At 42.6% G+C, this 15,415-nt stretch overlaps 1 long non-coding RNA gene across 1 annotated transcript; it reads left to right on the forward strand.

Annotated features, from left to right (window-relative positions):
- Window positions 1-739: 739 nt before the first annotated feature.
- On the forward strand, window positions 740-9,126 carry LOC138171014 (uncharacterized). The gene is made up of 2 exons (XR_011170788.1): window positions 740-6,788; window positions 7,607-9,126. It is a non-coding gene; the product is annotated as an uncharacterized lncRNA (long non-coding RNA).
- The last annotated feature ends 6,289 nt before the right edge of the window (window positions 9,127-15,415 follow it).

A 15,415-nucleotide genomic window follows, 5' to 3' on the forward strand; every position in this document is an offset into this window, starting at 1 on the left:
TCTCTATTCTATGTAAATTTCTGTTATGTAATTGCATCAATACCTTATAAAAATCCATCTTGCTTTCTCTGAAGTGGCTGGTTCCTCTTGAAACCTAGCCCACTTCATGAGAGGCATCAATCTCAATAAATTCCTATATTAGAAGTGGTCTGACTCTGAATTCTTTAAGATGGTTCCACCACAACACATCATGAAACCCCAACAGTTTTTGGGTGAGCAGGGCCTGCACCTCAACATGGGTTTGGCTTTCCCTTAGCCCAAGGGATGGAGACTGGGTGGGAGCCTGGTGTGGTAGTGGAACCCATTTCCCAATGGAAATGACAAACCACCATCTTTGCCAAGAAAACTCCATATGAGGTCATAAAGGGTTGGGCACAACTTTACCTTAGCACTGGGATGACCTCTCTCCCCTTTAGAGGTTACCTCTAGTGGTCTGGCACTCCCACCAGATGAGACTCTCCTGATATTTAAGGTCGCTCAGCTGGTGGATAGGTTCCCATTCAGGTGTGTGTGGGGGGCAATCAGTCAATAAGCACTTATTAAGTTGCTACTGCTGTGCATGACCCCATCCCCAACAGATCTATGAGTAGGAATTTTAGCCTAGGGTAAATTCCCTGTCATGCATGACCCTATTCTTCCCTGTCCCTTCCACCCTGATCTCTGCCCTTACTCAGTCATCCCACCTCCACAGAGGTGGTCAGGCTTCCAGGTCAGGGACACCTGGCTCTGGGGGGAATTTCAAGGTGTTGTAATGGGAATGTAAATTTTAAAGATCTTCCCTGCCTCTAGGCTAAAGGACACCTGGAGCCTGGGGTGGGAGGCTTTTTTTTTCAGTAGATACTTTTTGATTGGCCAGTGGGTCAATAAGGTTGTTACATTCTCTGAACCAGGAGAAGGCTATATAAGCCCTGATGTGTAGCTTTGTTTTGGGGCTCACTTTGAGAAGTGTTCTGTGATTTGATATGGATTTTGGGAAGCTGTTGTCCAGAGCCCCTCGGCTTTGAAAAACCCAGATGTTGAAACCCAGATGTTGATTTGGTATGGATGTAATGGCTGGACAGTTTGGAAAGCTGTCTACTTGATCAGTTTCTGTCTTTATAATTCTGTCTGTATACTTTGAAGTTCAGGGTGCTGACCTTTTTTCCCTGAACTAGGTAAACGATACATATTGGACTGATTAAAGTAAGCTTGTTAACCCATTTTGAGTTGCTTTCCTTTATCAAAGCAGATCCAAGAACCTGTGTGAGCAGCCACCCTGGGGAGGCTGGGGTGTTTGCTGCTACAGGTGTGTATGGACCAATTACTGTTCTTGGCACCTGCAAGTTTCTGCTTATGTAATTTCTAACCATTGGCCGTATGGTGTCTCTTTAAAAGCCGACACATTGTCTGTGCAGACTCACTGTTCGATTTGGGCCTGACCCCAAACAGTCTCTTGAAAAATAAAATCCACTTCCAAATTTTACTCTCCAGGGTCTCTTGTCTTGCTCCTTTTGGCACAACACTACTATGTGTCAAGGCACTGTGCTAAGCACTGGGGATGCAAAGAAAGACAAAATGTAATCCCTGCTCTTGAGCTCACGGTCTAGTGGGGGAAGCAGGGACAATATGCAAACAAAATGAGTGGTCCAAGCATGCAAGACAGCCAGAGAAAAATGCCCTCAGCTGAGAGATAGAGTGTTTTATTTGAGGAATAGGAAGGAGGCCATGTCACTGGATCAAAAAGTAGTACTTGGGTGAGAGGGGGATGATGTGAAATAAAACTGGAGAGGTAGGAGGTAGCTGAATTATGAAGGGTTTTGAATGCCAAACAGCATTGGTGGTGATGGGGAGCCAGTGGAGTTTGAGGGGGGGAAGGGAGAGTGACATGAGTAGACAAGCCTTGGCAACAGCTTGGATATGGGGGGTGACCGATAGTGAGGAAGCAGGGGAGTGACATGATCAGAACTGCACTCTGATCATCATTACCTGCTATGTAGAGGAATAGATTAGAGAGAGGAAGGGACAAGCATTTATTAAGTGCCTACTGTATGCCAAGTGAAGGCAGCTAGATGGCTCAGTTGATAGAGTGAAATGCCCATGGCCTCATATACTAAGCCCCTGTATGTAACAAGTTTGGAAAATTACTGAATTCTTCCTGAACTCATATGTGCTTAGCCAGGAGCCCCTCTCTTGTGAGAAACAGACCTGGCCATACTTCCTGATAAGATGTCAGAATGATCCTGGACATCTGGGTCTCACAATAAATCAGGGCAAGGACCATACAACTGTCCAGACCAAGGCCTGGCTACAATGGATGTGCTTATCTACCATTGTCAGACTTACCTACCATTGTCAGACTAACTTTACTTCCCACAAGACTACCTTTGTTTCCCACACCTATTTTTGGCGGTTTTTGACTTTAAATATTCCCCCTTTCCTTATGGTTGGGGCAGCTCTCCTAAGGTTTCCTTGGGAGACTGTTGCTGGCCAGCTCAATAAACTGATGCTCAGAATAATTGACTAGGCTTGGGTTCTTTTTCTCTACGTGTCCATTTCACTGGCACCCCAGATGAGACCAGCCTTTGGCTGTTTTCTCTGTGACTAAGCGACCCATCCCTCAGTGTGGTCTGGGTATCAGGAGTCAGATGGGAGGTGCCCCCGACATCACTTTTGTTTCAGCCCCTCTGATTCTTGATACCTAAGGCAGCCAGGTGTTGTGGATTAAACCCATTTTTTTTTTACTCTGCCTGAGCATCCTGTTTTCTTTTCATTTTTTTCTTTTACTCCTTCTTTTTCTTTTTCTCCCCTCCGAGTTGTCATGGGCCGATCGCCCTTGTTTGACTCGTGGAGGAGGAAAGAAGTCCTCCGGAAGGTGGCTGTGGAGGCCAGGTCTCAAGGGTAGCAAGCAATGGGTGTGCCGGCTATTGAAGGACTTGAGAGCCTGGGTAGACTCCCAGCAAGTGCTGTAAGGTCTTGTGGCAGTGGCTTGTGAGTCCTGCTGGTTAGGGGGATCGGATCCAAGTGTGGTTGGTGAGTACTCTATGGGGTGAGTGAGTGTAGCTGTCCGTTCACCCTCACAGCCTTCAGTGGGACTCCGCTAAAGGCATTTCTTTTTCCCTGTCAGGACTGGGGTGGGGACCAGGAGGGCCACTTCCCAAGATTCCTAGGGGACAGTTGCCTCATCCCCAGGGATCTTGGGTCGTGTGCGGACCGGTCCATCACAAGTCCAGGCAGTGTATTCTTTTGTCTTTTGTTTTGCCCTGTCGGGACTGGGGTGGGGACCAGGAGGGCCACTTCCCAAGATTCCTAGGGGACAGTTGCCTCATTCCCAGGGATCTTGGGTCGTGTGCGGACCGGTCCATCACAAGTCCAGGCAGCGACCTTTGTCTGTCTGTGTGGGCCCTTTTTATGTAAGTGTGGATGGAAACGAGTGTGATTGAGTGTGAATGAGTAAGGTTTAAACTTCAGCTGGACTGCTGGACATTTCTTTGGAATGCTGTTATCTCTTTCCCTCCTCCTCCTTTCCCCCGCTATTGAATACAGGCTAGAGAGAGAGAAAGAGAGGCAAATATTGTCATGTTTAGGTTATATGATGGTAAATGCAAGTCAGAGAGTGTAGGAGAAGTGTCACGTCAGAATTAGAAAAAGAAATAAGGTATGTGTGGTTTTAATCAAAGTCCAACAGAAGGATGAGTAGACTTTAGGAAAAGCAAGAAAGTTTAATCATGTAGCAAATGAAGGAGCAGGGTAAGAAATTAAGAGAGGTATCAGTTATTTGCTATTGGAAGGTATGAACAGAAGTTTTAAGATTTTTAAAAGTTTGAAAAATCCCTTCCTCTTCATTCCACTCTGGCCAAGTAGAGTGAGGAGAAGGCGATAAGAAAGGGAGGGCATCTTCTCCCCTCAGGTCAAAGAGGCAGGCAGACGAACATTTAACTATTTCCTGCCTCATTTAAAAGAGGAAAGCTTTGTGTATCAGAATGCAACTGAAAGGCAACTGAATGCATTCTAGTCATTTTTGAAGAGTGTCACTCCTGATTCAATGCTAAATATATATAGTATTTGGCACTGGGGCAAATTAGGAAAATACATAGATCTGTAAAAGAGACACATCAGGGGTGAAGCTTTGAGCTCTCCGGCACAGAAGGGGACACCAGGGTCCCACTCACTCGACTGGTAGAATCAAAGCTCTCACTTTCAAAGAAGTTCTAAAGAGTGGACACAAGTGAAATTTATGGGAGTGAAAGTTAGAACAGCTAAAAAGATTTTGCGCAGATTTTGTTAAAGCCTCTCTCACCAGGTCAGATAAGGAACGAGAGTGCTGAAGAATAGTAGGGAATTTGAGTTACCCTCCCCCACTTGAAAAATAAATATATATATAGGGATGAAGTTTTCAAGCTTGCTTCATCTAAGAATGTAATTATGTTAATTTGAAGGTTTATGGATCACCACAATCACCATCTATGTGACATTCCAGAATGTAATTAATTTCTAGTGATAAGTTGATTGGCTGTGTAGCATCAAGAAAATTTTACTTCTGTATAACTTCAAAACTGGAGTTTTAAGGTCATCAGATTGGTAATTCATTTGTTTTTATTTCAAAGTACAAATTTAGGTACATGATACTTGTTTATGATGTTGTTACTGGTAAACAGTTGTACTATCTATGCTGTATGAGAAGCAGTTTCTCTTAAAGTTGTGGAATATTGTAATTTGGGAAATCATAAGCTTCCAAGTCTGTCTTTGTTTAAAAGGAAGTTTCAGTTAAGATTGTTTGAAATTGTAAGACTGTTAACTAAGTTATCTGGGCTACTGTTTTAATGCTAAAACCTAAAACTGTGAAAACTTTATTTTGCCTAGTTCTGCTCATTCAGAACAGTCCTCCTGCTACTGTGTGATGTTGTAAAACTGCCTGGGAAAGTGAGCCTGTTTTAATCATGAAGCTCCTAAACAATAAGCTTGACTTACTGAGAAGCAGCAAAGTCTATGTACAAAAGAGTAAAAATGATCTCTAACAATTGGCCTTACCAGGATGAGCTCAGAAAATTGTGAAGGGAAAGATGTTAAAGGGAATCCCTTATGTATGTGAGTCCTGGTAAATCTTTGTGGTATATTGCAACTTAATGAGAGTAAATTGATGTTAAGATAAGAAGGTTTGGGGACACATGGGGATTTCCAAGCCCCTCCTGTCTCTAAAAAGTGGTATGGATACCTTTTTATCAGATGGTTTAAGTACATTGAGAAGGGTGTGAGGAAGTATTGAGGAAGACAAAAAGATTAGTAACTAGATATTATAATTAATAGCTCAATCATATTTGAGAAGAAAAGGAAATAAGAATACAAATGCAATATTGAATCATTATCCCATGGACTGAGATTGGGATTATAAAGTTACTGTAGAAAAGTTATATCTGTGTATATGTCATAGGGATCCCAGTGTATTTCAAAGTGTAATTGGGTATTAATGCCATTGACTGAATTAATTGTTGGGATTAAATCTGAGACATTTTAGTTGAGAGAAAAGAAATTTAGTGTGAGATCAGATTAAGCATAGTTATAGGAAGATGGGGAATCTTGGGAAGTAGATGCAAATCTATTAGAGCAATAATGTATAAACCTGATGGGAGATTTAATTTTTATGAACAAGAATAAATATAGAAATGAATACAGGCTATTTGAGGCTCACTTTAGAGATGTTCCTTAACCAATGTGAGATTATAATCATATTTTAAACGAATTGTTGGAGCTTGTTATTTAAGATTTGATGGGATTGTTAACTGACTATTCCTCTGAGTCTAACTCCAGGTATGGATATTAAGAAAGGCTATCCAAGCTATCTGAGCCACGGATCCATGATGCCAGACCCTATGAGGTACAGATATGGAAGGCCTGTGAAGTATGGGTATGGAAGGTCGGGAGAACGACTGTTCCGAATGAGCTGAGGTAGGATTCTCCTGACTCGACCCTCCAAGTGACACCTGGCAGACTCTGAGCTGGGCTCAATGCAGATTGCAGCTTGGTATACATTTTGCCCAGAACTGACATTCTGAAGTTGGGAAAATGGTTCCCTCATTACAGTTTTGTCCCTATTCTTGGTGGCAAGTTTCAGTAATCAAAAGTTTTGAAGATACAACAACAAATCTATTAAATACTTGATTCTGGAACATCTTAAGTTACTATAAGATAAAGCTATTAGGTTTAGGATTTAGCATAGGTATTCCTGTATAAGTCAGGGTCCTTTAGTTCCTTGTAATAATGTGAGGACAAGTAGGTCAAGGGTTTGTGGGAATATTATTCTGTTATTTAGTTAGTATCACACTTGTCTCAGCTTTCTCATAATTAGCTAATGTTAAAAGGAGAATAGTTTCTGGACTACTTAGTAAATATTTTAATTGTTGTAACTGTTAGTATAATGTGAATCCCTTAGTGAAATCCCATCCTGCTGGTGGAGGAATTAATGGATTAATGCAAAAATATAAGAAACTAGTTTTAATGTGTGATCATGACAATTGACCAGGACTCCAATTTTAATTTTGTAAGAATGATAAGGGCTCAGGATGGGTAATTTAAATTGGTTCTAAGGTTCCTTTTGTAGGGAAGTGAATGAAAGAAGGCAGAAGAGAAAGAGCCTGGAATGTGCTGCTGAGGATGGATGGACGGAAAATGACCAGAGGACTTCCATCAGATGGTGTAACCCCTGCCAGACAACAGTGTGAAAAGAGACTTTTGGACTTTGGAAGGGACAATTGTTTGTTATTGTTTTCTTTTGAATCCCTGTGTCTGCACTCATGAAGGGACTGCCCTTTAGGGTATGTTGTCAATGCAACCATATACATTCTTATTACTTCCTAGTATTTTGTAACTAAGCTAAGATGATAAGATGAGACAGAAAACTTCTGGAAGGGGTCAGGTTGATGGTGTTATGGAATAAAAGATAGGAACCTGTACCCGCAATTACTCAAGATGAAGTGGGACCAACCAGAGACTTGGAAAGCCAATGTGAGGCCATGCTCAAGATGTTTGAAGAAAAAGAGTGTGAAAGAATGTTAAATTGTTTTAGTGAGAAACCGCAGAAGGCTAAAAGGAGGGGAAAATACTTCTAGAGGAAATTTTAAATCTCTAGTGTAATTTTAAAAGGCCTACTAAAACTTTCATTTGCAAGATAAATTTATTGCTAAAATTAATGTAATGAGTTGTAAAGCAGAAGAGATCTGGGTGTTTTGATCTGAATTTGTAGTTATTCCATTATCTAAGCAAAAGTTAACATTTTTAACTGAAAAACATGTAAAAGATTCAATTGCTTAAGTATCTCTTTCTTCCAGAGTGAATATAATCAGAGGATAAACAAGCTTTGTGAAACAAGGATGTATGTCTATTATGTAGCTGTGAGGTTCAAGTCAGGAACGTCTTTTGTTAAAGGTGGTACAATTATGTTAGTAAAAGAATGAAAACTTATGAGGTATCTTGTCTATGGGAAAATATAAAGGACAGTGAAATAGTCTGAGTAATGGATTATACTAGCCCATACTCACCCCACTTCTGGTCAATTTTCTCTTCTTTTTGGCCCTTGTTTATTTAATTTTTTGCTAGATTTATGTCTTTTAGGCTCAGCACTTTTCATTTGCAGGTGACATCTCAGGCTGAGTACCAACCACTCTCCATGACCATGACCCATCACCCCCTGGACCTGACATCGGCCAGGCTCTGGACACTGGCTACTGACCCCGCCCTTTGAACAATGGTACCCTGAGAGGCAGGGACAGGTCTGCTCCCCTTCCCAGCGAGAAGCAGTTCGGGAAGCTGAGATCACCACCCTTGTCCCCAAATGAATTTGGGTATCATCTGTTTAAGCAGGGAATGATGGTGTGCTTGGGATCTATGTTTGTAAAACCACTTTGTAAACTCAATTTGTCATACCAATTTGTAACATCAGGAATGATGGGGTGCTTGGGATCTATATTTGTAACATCAGTCTGTAAAACTTTGTAATATCAATTTGTAAAACCAGTTTGTAAAATCACACTCCATTTCCCCTTTTGGGGCCCTGATTCGAAAAGTGACCACCTATGGGGTCCCCATTTTTACCTTTGATCTCTGTGACCCAGGGAACTTTCATTGTGCTAAATGGGGTTGTGAGACCCTGGCCACTTGGCTTCCTAACGTGTGGGACTACTTGATTACCTTACAGTGTAACTTTGTCCCTTCTAAATGTAATCTCAAATGGTGTAATCCCATGATCCTAACTGTTAAGCATCCTATTGATCCTACTAGGAAACTGGGCCACTCTTGGGGCCTGTGAATGTATGTCTATGGCTGGGATAATGGTGGCCTCTTTAACATTCAGAAACAGGTGGTTCCCGTCCCCAGGTTACCTAATGGTCCCAACCCTGCACTTAACCCTCTGGCATGGCCCCGACCTGACTTCAAACCAGATAGGGGGCTAACCACTCCTTGGATCCTGGATTATAGCACCCCCTCGCTTTCTGGCCCTAGCTCTTTCCGTACCCTGGATGGTGTATATTCCTTCTTAAACGCCTCCAATACTAAATTAACATCTTCCTGCTGGCTACGTGTGGATCCGGCACCCCCTTACTTTGTAGGGGTGGCTGCTCAACCTAATTTGTCTGAGAGTCCTAAATTTACCCTGTTTGACTCTTACCCTGCCTGCTGCTCCCCTACACGTCCTCGAAGTATCGAACCTTGAGTCTGATGACTCAAGGGTCTGACCAAATAAAAGGTGAAATGCCCATGGCCTCATATACTAAGCCACTGTATGTAACAAGTTTGGAAATTACTGAATTCTTCCTGAACTCGTACATGCTTAGCCAGGAGCCCCTCTCTTGTGAGAAACAGACCTGGCCATACTTCCTGATAAGATGTCAGAATGATCCTGGACATCTGGGTCTCACAATACATCAGGGCAAGGACCATACAACTGTCCAGACCAAGGCCTGGCTACAACAGATGTGCTTATCTACCATTGTCAGACTAACTTTACTTCCCACAAGACTACCTTTGTTTCCCACACCTATTTTTGGCAGTTTTTGACTTTAAATATTCCCCCTTTCCTTATGGTTGGGGCAGCTCTCCTAAGGTTTCCTTGGGAGACTGTTGCTGGCCAGCTCAATAAACTGATGCTCAGAATAATTGGCATGGCTTGGGGTCATTTTCTCTCTACCTGTCCATTTCAAGAGCACTAGGCCTAGAATCAGGAAGACCTGAGTTCAAATGTGGCCTCCGCTGCTTTCTAGCTGTTTGACCCTGGGCACGTCACTTCACCCTGTTTGCCCTAATTCACTAGAGAAGGAAATGACAAGCCACTATAGTATCTTTGCCAAGAAAACTCCATATGGGGTCATAAAAGGTTGGACACAACTTTACAAATATTATCTTATTTGATCCTCAACAATAGTTGAGGAAACAGCAGCCATTGACTTACCCTGGATCACATAAGTGTTTGAGTAAATGACTGAGACCTTGTTTGAATTCTTCCCTTGCTGCCAAAGATTAGAGAGAGGAGACACTTGAGGTTGGTTGCTCTAGGTTAGGCCTGACTCAGGCCAATCCCTTAGTATTTTAGCTTCTGTATTAGAATTTCAAGCCACATGTAGGTCATTCAAGCTTTAACAAAAGATTTGCTTAGATATGAGGGGAAGGATATTCAGCAAGGCTGTGCATTGAACATATTGTAAGTTGATCCAGGGTTGCTCATGGAGGACATCAGCAACTAAGGCCTACAGCAACCTGTTGCCCAGTTTGGCCGTCAGGGCAGCCTAATAGTGTTCGGGCTTATAGTAGCACTGTCCTAATGTAGGGTAGAGGAATTCAGGCCCCAGTAGTAGCAGTTGTCCTGTCCTGACAAAAGCACTGTCATTAGAACCTGGAAGAAGGGGCAGCAATGGGCCTACAGCAAACCCTGCACCTCTTCCACAGCAGGGGCTGTCCAGGAAGGAACAGGCATAGTCATGGGCCCCAGTGATAGCAGACAGTGGAACATTTTCCAGCAGCAATAGGAGGGCCATTGACAGAAGGGCAGGCGCTAGTGTTGAGGTCAGAGTTGGGAGAGCTGGTTCAGTTTTTGAAAGAATTCAATCAGACCTTCTCTTTAGCCAATGGGAGCTTTATTGAGGCGAAAGCATATGGACCTGAGATTTAGCAATGAGCTAAACAAAGACACTGATATAGGAAAAGGACCAGACTTATATAGACAGAAAGCTATACAGCCTACAGGATGATGATGTAATTTTAGGGTTTCTAATGGGGGTTGAAGATTTAGGGACCGGACATGTACAAACAAGGTGAGGAAGGTGGTTGTTTGCAAGATAAGGAAAAATTGTCATGGCACAGGATGGGGAGGCACAGGATAAGAGGGACAAAAGCAATTCTTTTGGTACAAGTTGCTTGGTATTTCAAGCTAAGGGGAAAGGGCATTAAGGCACTCTCAAGTTACAGGATGGTCTTAAGAATAAGCCTCAAACTCCTTCAGGGGCCCTGGGAAAATAACCCTTACTACTAACCCTTAGGGCACCTTTGTATCCACATCACTAGTACAATCAGTGGCAAAAAGCAGTCCACGGTAGCCCATTGATTACTGTAACATACTGAAAGTTCTCTCCACTTTGCAGTCCATACAATTTTTAACCTTTGCACAACTCCCCCAAGGGGTGAGGTTGTTGGGATGGAGTATACTTTAACAACAAGGGGGAGATGAAAGGTGCTCTAATCAGCCCACGCAAAATGAGGGGTGGGTATCCCTTAAAGGCCTCTTATGGGACAAAAAATTTATATTTCATCTCCACCCTTCAACCATGGAATTCTTGAGGAGGGAGAAATTCTGGCTGGTGTGCCCAGAAACACTTAGTGGGTAGTGGGACAGGGCAGTTCTCTTTGATGAGGATCAGCGGCTATGCAGGAAGTGTCATCTTTGCTATTTCTGTGCCTGGTATATAGGCTAGTTTTTCTTTAAAAATTAGAGAAGTTCCTCAAGACTTGATTGGCCCACCAGACAAAGGGGTCAGAATTTTGACGTCATTTCTTCCTATCCTGAGTACCAAAGCAGCCTTGCTAGTGGTGGTGGTGATTTACACAGTCTTTGGGTTACCGAGTTTCTTCTAAGAAAGCTCAAATCTGTTTATCTCAGGTCACCTATCTTGGTTACATTCTCTCAGGGGGCACTTGATCCCTTTCCCACTCCCGAATCCAAACCATTCTAGACTTACCAACCCCAAAGACTAAAAAACAGGTTTGAGGATTTTGGGGTACAGTAGGTTACAGCTGGCTCTGGATTTTGGGTTTTGCAGAAATTGTGAAACCTCTTTATTTTGCCACTGCCAGAGCTGGACCCCTTTCTTGGTCCGGCCCAGAGCAAAAGGCTTTTGATACCCTTAAGTCCACCTTGGCCTCAGTGCCTGCCTTAACCCTACCTGATATTTCCAAGCCTTTCCATCTTTTTGTTGCTGAATCTAATGGGTTGACTAAAGGAGTCCTCACCCAATCCCTGGGCCCCTGGCACCGCCCCATCACCTATCTTTTCAAACATCTAGATTCAGTGGCTTCAGATTGGCCACCTTACCTCCAGGCTGTAGCTGCAAAGGCCCTCCTTGTTAAGGAAGCTGATAAACTTTCCTTGGGTCAGCCTCTTTCCATCTCCTCCCCTCATTCTGTGGAGACTTTCCTCCATAGCGATCCTACCTGCTGGCTCTCTAACTCACAACTAACCCAATACCGGGCTCTCCTCCTAGATCAGCCTCATCTGACTTTTTAAAAAACCTCTGTTCTTAACCCTGACACTTTACTCCCTGACCCTGAACCTAGTCCACCCTCCCCACTGTCCACGATTGCCTTCAGGTCATTGATCAGGTCCAGGCTTTGAGACCCATCTCACTTACCTGCAGAACCCTGACCTAATCCTCTTCACTGATGGCAGCAGCTTCGTGTACGCAGGGACACACAGGGCTGGTGCAGTGGTAGTGTCTTCCCCATCTCTCTCGGTCATATGGTCATCCCGCCTCCCTCCTGGGTCCTCTGCCCAATGTGCCAAGCTCGTCGCTCTGACCCAGGCCCTCCACCCCTTTGGAGGGAAAGTCAGCTAACATTTACACTGATACCCAGTATGCCTTTGCCACAGCTCATGTCCATGCTTCTATCTATTGTGAACGCGGTCTCCTGACTGCAGCCAGTGGATACATTCTCTGGGTGGGTAGAAGCATTCTCTGTGAAAAATGAAACAGCCCTAATAGTAGCAAAAAAACTCCTTAACAAAATTGTCCCTGGGTTTGGCCTCTCCATGAGAATTAGGTCAGATAATGGACCAGCATTTGTAGCCAAAAATATCACAAGCAATAGCAAAAGCTTTAGGGGTTACTTGGAAATTACACTGTGCGTATAGGCCTCAGAGCTCTGGGCAGGTGAAGAGGGCGAACAGGCCTCTGAAGGAGCTTCTCACCAAGCTTATCCTGGAAACCCAGGAATCCTGGGTCACCCTTCTACCACTGGCCCTGCTCAGAAGCAGATGCACTCCCAATAAATTAGGACTGACCCCATTTGAAATTATGTTTGGAAGACCTCCACCCATTCTTCCTCTAATCCGGGAAGACCTAAACGCTGAAAGCACTAACTCTTCCCTCATCAAGTTCCTACAAGGTCTGTAGGCAACTCAGAAAAACCTCCTCCCCTCAGTCTGCGCTGCCCCCCTGGTCCCAAGCTCAGCCTCAGCGCACCCATTTCAACCTGGAGATTCTGAGCTGGTAAAGAAATTCACCACTACGTGTCTGGAGCCTAGGTGGAAGGTTGTGATCCTCACTACACCCACTGCTGTCAAAGTGGACTCTATCCCCACCTGGCTCCATTATACCAGAGTGAAGCCTGCTGTCACCTCAAAATGGAAAGCAGAAGTCCACGAAGACCCCCTAAAGCTAAGACTTATCCAATCCCCTTCCTTATCCTTCTTTTACCTCCTTGCTGGGTCCCCCACAATCCCCATGCCTCCAGACCAAGCTATACCTGGGATCCTGGACTTTCCAGAACCCAGAACACATAACGGCTCCCCCTCAACTCCCTTTTCCCCCGAACTGGACTATTTGGGGGCCCACCAGCAGATGTAGGCTACCTGCTGTGTTCAGACACACAGGATGCCTGTGCGCCTGCACTTGTGTCACAGCTTACCACCTCCCCTCTTTTAGCCCCGGTGCCTCCCTGTGCTACAGGGCAGGTGGTAGTGGGGGATCGGACCCATTGTTAATTTGTTATTGTGATATGGTGAATTTAATTGGCTATGTTTTTCTTGGCTTATAAAAAAATTAAATCTCTCCATTATAAATGCCTTTTTGACTAAGGAACTTTGTGACATCTAGGAATTCTGTAAAAACTAGGAATTCCGTTTTTTTAATACTTTGGGATTTTATTTATGTTACTTAAGGACATTTTTACACCAACTTAGTTTTAATGAATTCCAATTTTAAGGATTTATTTTTGCTTTAAGGTGGAAAAGAGAGGTACCTGTCATTTTAAAGGTTTCCAACTAATTTTACTCTATAAAAGTTCAGTGATTATTCCTCTTAACATCAGGAAAAATTTTTAACTGTTTTAAAAGCAGGGGAAATACTTTTAGAAGAAATTTTTTGGGAAAAAAATCTTGTGTGACTTTTAGAAGGCCTACTAAATTTTCATTTGCAGGATAATTTAGTACTACATTAATGTAATAAGCTATAAATCAGAAGACATCTTGCTGTTTTGATCTGAATTTGTAGTTATTCCATTGCCTAAGCAGGAGTTAAATTAGTGTTTAAACTTATCATATGTGTAAGATTCAAATCCTGGAGTATCACATTCTTCCATACTGAGTATAATTAGAAAAGAATAAACAAGTTTGTGAAACAAGGCCATAAATTCATCAATCTGTGAGGTTAAAGTTAGGAATCTCTTGTTTTGTTTAAGGAATGGAATTTCAGTACAGACAGTTATGTTAGTGAAGAGCAGTAACTTATGAGCTCTTTTGAGTTATCTTTTTTTTCTTTTGGAGGGGGGAAGGTAGGGCAATTGGGGTTAAGTGACTTGCCAAAGGTCACATGGCTAGTTTTGTGTTAAGTGTCTGAGGCTGGATTTGAACTCAGGTCCTCCTGATTCCAGGGCCAGTGCTCCACTGTGCCACCTAGCTGCCCTCTTTTGTGTTATCTTATTGGGAAATCTAACATTCACACAAGTATGAATAGCTTACAACTTTAACCTATATTCATGGCCAAATAAATGTAATATAGAGATAACATCCTCTGAAGGAGGAAATGATTAGACAAAGCAATAAGACAAAGATGTAATGGGATAGATGTCTAAAAAGGATAGCAAAATTTGAGAAAAGCAACAGGATGAGGCTGATTCTTCTAAGAATTACATACAGATGTATATGATTGACTTCTAAAATTTATCTAACATGAAAATTCAAGCTTTAAACATATTTTAGTAATAAGATCTCAAATTTGGATTTGAACACAAAAATTGTATAGGATAGTGGTAAAAGTAAGTGAAATTATTTCTCCTTTATTAAAGTATCTGTCTGATAGTTTTACAAGGCAGAAGAACTCATTTTGTGGTTAGACCCTAACATTTTAAGAAGCTTCTTATACCAGGCACAGGATTTAGGTAAAGACAGAAGCAGTAGATGACATATAAACTGAAATTTTCTGGGTTCTGCCACTCACAGGTCTGGAGAGCTGGGAGGAGTCGTCACTTTGACGTGGGAGCGGTGAATCCAGGCTTTCCTTCCGGTCACTTTAACAGCAGATGGGGTAGTCAGTATAACCTGGTGTGGGCCAGTCCAACGGGGCTCAAGTGAGGAATCTCGGGGTAGTTTGCGGGTGGGCACTCAATCTCCGATATTCAATGATAGGGTGGCGAATGAGGAGTGGCCTGGTACACTGCCCGAACTGAGTTTTGGACGTCTCAAGGAGCCTGGAGGGACTTGAGAAGTAAATCATTAACAGTCATACATAACAGCATTCAACATCCAAAATACAATAGGAGGTGGGGTGCTGAACAGAATCTCAAAAAGAGAAGTGAATTTTACACATACGTATTCAGTTACAAATATTAACATTTGCTTAGATGATAGAGTAACTACAAATTCAGATTAAAACAGCAAGTTCTTTTCTGCTTTACAATTTGTTACATCAATTTAAGCAAGAAACATGTCTTGCAAATGGAGGTTTTAGTGGGTCTCTTATAATCACACTAGAGATTTTAAAAATTCCTTCTAAAGGTATTTTCCTTCTTCAAAACAGTTTCAATGATCACTAAACCTTTGTGAAGGAAGTTAATTGAAAACTTTTAAATGATCTTAAGCAGTTTGCATAAACTTTCTATACATATTCTAATTCTAGGTGAAAAAAATATTTGATTTTCCAATAAGCTAACATAAAAAAGCTCACATGTTTTACTAATTACT

This window comes from Petaurus breviceps, unplaced genomic scaffold (genome assembly GCF_028583685.1).
Source record: "Petaurus breviceps papuanus isolate PSGF00001 unplaced genomic scaffold, PetGlider_PUasm1.0 400, whole genome shotgun sequence".
NCBI lineage: Eukaryota > Metazoa > Chordata > Mammalia > Diprotodontia > Petauridae > Petaurus > Petaurus breviceps.